This window comes from Chionomys nivalis, chromosome 6 (genome assembly GCF_950005125.1).
Source record: "Chionomys nivalis chromosome 6, mChiNiv1.1, whole genome shotgun sequence".
Classification (NCBI taxonomy): domain Eukaryota; kingdom Metazoa; phylum Chordata; class Mammalia; order Rodentia; family Cricetidae; genus Chionomys; species Chionomys nivalis.
In genome coordinates, this window is record NC_080091.1 from 26,037,439 (window position 1) to 26,041,871 (window position 4,433).

A 4,433-nucleotide genomic window follows, 5' to 3' on the forward strand; every position below is an offset into this window, starting at 1 on the left:
GAAAAGCAGACTCTCCGGAAGTGATTTCAGTAAAAGAATTCAGACCCCTCCTCCATCCCCAGCCACTTCCTTTCTTTCAAAAGTCTCTTTCAAGCGGATCAGTTCTAGCCGGCTGAGGGCAAATCTCTTCCAAACAGTGCCAGGTGCTTTAGCCAGTGAGGCCGCCAGCTGGCCAGCCAGCCAGCTCTTCCGAGAATCTCAACACCTTTTTATTGAGTCAGCTAGTTTTCAGTGCATCCAGAAGGAGATGTAGGAGCTGTCGTGAGAGTGGGAAAAGCAAAAGTTAGGTGGAGGGAGGCTGACCAAACGTTTACGAAATGAAACAATAGGGGCTGGAGAGATGGCTCAGCGGTTAAGAGCATTGCCTGCTCTTCCAAAGGTCCTGAGTTCAATTCCCAGCAACCACATGGTGGCTGACAACCATCTATAATGGGGTCTGGTGCCCTCTTCTGGCCTGCAGGCATACACACAGACAGAATACTGTATACATAATAAATAAATAAATAAATATTAAAAAAAAAAGAAATGAAACAATAAAACCAAACATCTGAATAAACTAAAATTTGAACATTTCTTGACTTGACCATTTACAGTAGTTAGGAAGGACTTCATAGCAGAAGTGACATTCAAACTGTCAGATAAAGGTATTTGCGAGGTGGGGCATTCCAAGCAGGTGGCAGGCAGAATGATGCCCAGAAGACCTCTGGGCTTACAGTATCTAAAGGAGCTGGGGTTCTGTGCCCATCCTGAATACACTGAAATTCTAGCGTAGGACCAAAAATCCTAGTGTAGGACCAAACCTTTTCATTCGTTAGGAGACTGGATAAAGAGCCTTACTTACTAAATAAAATGTTTAATTCATCATTGCCATCACTAATAAAGACTATTGCCATGTAATTTACTGTAGGAAGTGTAACGGTGTTTGTTTATTCTAACTTTTGCTGTCCACAGTGTTGGTTACCCATGGCCAGTGGCGGTCCAAAAAGATCAAATAGGTGATTCCAGAAATAAACAGCTCATGCATTTTAAATTGCATGAAGTTATGAGCATGAAGTGATTGGGACATTTGGTCGTGCTTTCACTATTATGTTATTTTATTTTTGATGTTGTTAATCTCTTATTGAGCCTAATTAAACTTTGTCATGTGAATAGGTGTAGCAAGCAAATATAGGTTTTGTTGATATCCAAGTTTTTTGGGTATCTTAGAAAATATCCCATGTAGATAAGAAGGGACAGTTGTATTATATTGAATGACCTCTCAGGAAAAGAACGTTTCTGTTCAGGAAAAAATTTGTCAGGTTATGGGTGTTGTAACACACACACACAAGTTCCTCTGGGAATGGCAGGTGACCTACTAGGTTAAACCAAACTAAAGCAAACCCAAAAAGTTTTTAAAAAACAGTGCAGGGATGAGGGTATAGAAGAACATATTTTAAACAGAATGTGTTTATCAAGGGAAGAGTGATGGGGAGAAGAAAGGCTTTCTCAGAACCAGTTTGAGAGGTAGATTTTATTTTACTAAGTCAAATAAAGGGGTTTCTTGTAACAAAACAAAATTGAGTCTTATTTTTCAACCTCTGAGACTGTATTTCTGTGAGAAATAGAAACAGGATGTACACTGCCTCCCTCCCAAGAACAAGATGATTGAAAGAAATAGTAAATAGAAATTTTGAATAACTCTTGACCTTTAGCATGATACGCTAATAGAAACAGTGGGCCAGGTTCCTTACATGAATCCAAGTCATGATTATGTACATCAGTTTTCATTTGGTATCTGCAACCACTCCTTGATTTAGGATGCGGTTATACCTCTGTTACAGATGGAGGTTACTACTATACAATTTGACTTATTACGATATTTGCCCTTTTTTTTTTCTGTGAAAAGTCATTCTCCATATACCGAAGCTCTATAAATTGTTCTCTTTCCTCTAATTGTTCTATTTTTAATTTCCAAAGAGTCAGAGATTGTGTCACCGCACACGGTAGAACTGTGTCTAACCTGGATCAGAGACTGCATCACCGCACACAGTAGAACTGTGTCTAACCTGGATCAGAGACTGCATCACCGCACATGGTAGAACTGTGTCTAACCTGGGAGTCGCAGTCCGTTTTGGAAAATGCAGTCTGCAGGGAACAGATTTTGTGACATCTGTGGCAGGCGCTTTATTTTCGTCATGTTGTATGTTCTCATCGGAGGTCTGTATGCTTTACGTGGCTAGAGAGATGGCTTCTCAAGGAACGAAGTGCCACATAGCATAAACCCAAGGCGTTTCTACCCTTCTGCTTGCTGCAAAGTATTTTCATCATCACCCCAATTAAAAGGATGGCCTCATTCCTCAGGCTTCCAGGGAGTGAGAGAGGCTACAACCTGTATAAAAATAGCTCTCCAAGGTGGTTGAGTGACAGAGTTACAACTCAGCAGCTTGATAGAGCTGAGCACTCACATTTTGGAGCAGGAGGAGAACCAGAGAAAAGGAGCCAGAGAGACTGGGCTGGAGTCCACTCCCAAATAAAACCAAAGATGCCAGGAGCCATCATTTGACATGCAGATTAGCTGTTAGGATTTCCTGTTGCTTTATTCCCACCACTGGTCCACCTCCTTCAGTGTGCCTTGCCTCTGCACCTGCAGGAATATCACACACACACACACACACACACACACACACACACACACACACTTTTTAAAAAAGTATTGAATAGACGTGCAAGCCAGAGTTTTTTTTTTTTGTTTCTCAAGACAGGGTTTTTCTGTGGTTTTGGTGCCCGTCCCGGAACTAGCTCCTTTTTTTTTTTTTGTTTTTGTTTTTGTTTTTGTTTTTTTTTCGAGACAGGGTTTCTCTGTAGTTTTGGAGCCTGTCCTGGAACTAGCTCTTGTAGACCAGGCTGGTCTCGAACTCACGGAGATCCGCCTGCCTCTGCCTCCCGAGTGCTGGGATTAAAGGCGTGCGCCACCACCACCCGGCCGGAACTAGCTCTTGTAGACCAGGCTGGCCTCGAACTCCCAGAGATCCACCTGCCTCTGCCTCCCGAGTGCTGGGATTAAAGGCGTGCGCCACCACCGCCCAGCCAAGCCAGAGATTTTAAAGGATTTTGGAAAAACTAGAAGAGAATGAGCTGAGGTGACCATGGGCTCAGAAAGAGCCTTAACGGGACTCACACCCCGGCTCTTCATCCAGGCTCGGCTTTCAACACCTCTGTGCGATGCTTATGCGGTTAGACCAGCCACATTTCCTCCAGTCTTGTGTTGACTGAATTCCAACTCGCAATGAAGCCTCTTGCTTCAAAAACCACAGATTCTTTGCAAACATCATAACCCATTTACAATCTCCAAACAAGTGCTGAAGCTCTGAGGTCGCTTACTGATTTGAAACTTGCATTTCACAAACACAAAACTTACGAATCAAGCATTTATAAAGACAGAATTGTGCAGTTGCTGCCCCCCCCCAACTTTTGTTGCACTTAAATTGCTCCACATTCTGGAGGAAAACCAAAGCCCCTACAATAAACCCACTTTTAAAATTAGTTCAATGTGTAGCCAATAATTCAAGTTAGACTTTTAAAATATGATAATTTGAAACAGGCTCACGCTTTTTCCTTGGCAAATGTAATACACGCTATTGTTTTTGAGCAAGCTCGCTGAGAAACACATCGAGCTCTTTAAAACATTTATTAGCCGAAAGCCAAGGAATTGCTGTTCCCTGGCGGCAGCAAGGACTCATTGCAGCCCAGCTACTTCCTGTTGGAAGAAAGGCTTCCAAACTTAGCTCTATAATAAATCAACTCTTTAAAATGCTTCCATTAACATGGCATGCTACTGATGGATTTAAACAGGGTCTGGCTATACAGTATAGGCTTGCTTGAACTTACAGTCCTCTTGCCTTCTCCTTCCACAGGCTGGGATTGCAAGTGTGGACCATTATATTCTCATGTGAAAGGTTTATAGGCAGAACAAACCAAAAACAGAAAACCGGAATCCTCAGCTGACTTCCCCCAGCATGGTAGTATTTTTGCTGGGCAAGTGAGTGATAACATGGAAGGCAGGAAATTATGTTTTAAGAGGACATTTCCTCCCATGGAACCGTATGGAGCATAGCCTTTGTGCTATGCACTTTGAAGCGACCTGTGAGCAGGCAATGACGTCTCAGTGCTGTTGTAATGCTTTGTTGTAGCACGAAGCCCTCTTGCTATCGAGTTAAGCAGCTAACTACTGGAGTAGTTGCTATGAGGAAGGAATAGGGACAATAGTGATCCTATTCTGATGGTTTAGTAGCTGCTTAGACTCCTGTTGCCATGTTAGACCCTGCTGGAGGCCACCAGCAAGGTATAGAAGGTTGACCCTCAGTACACTCTCCTTACCCTTCAGCAGAGAGATTTGAGTGCACTGTCCTAGAAAAGAGATTGGCCTGCTAGGCAACTGTTGCACAATTCAGAGT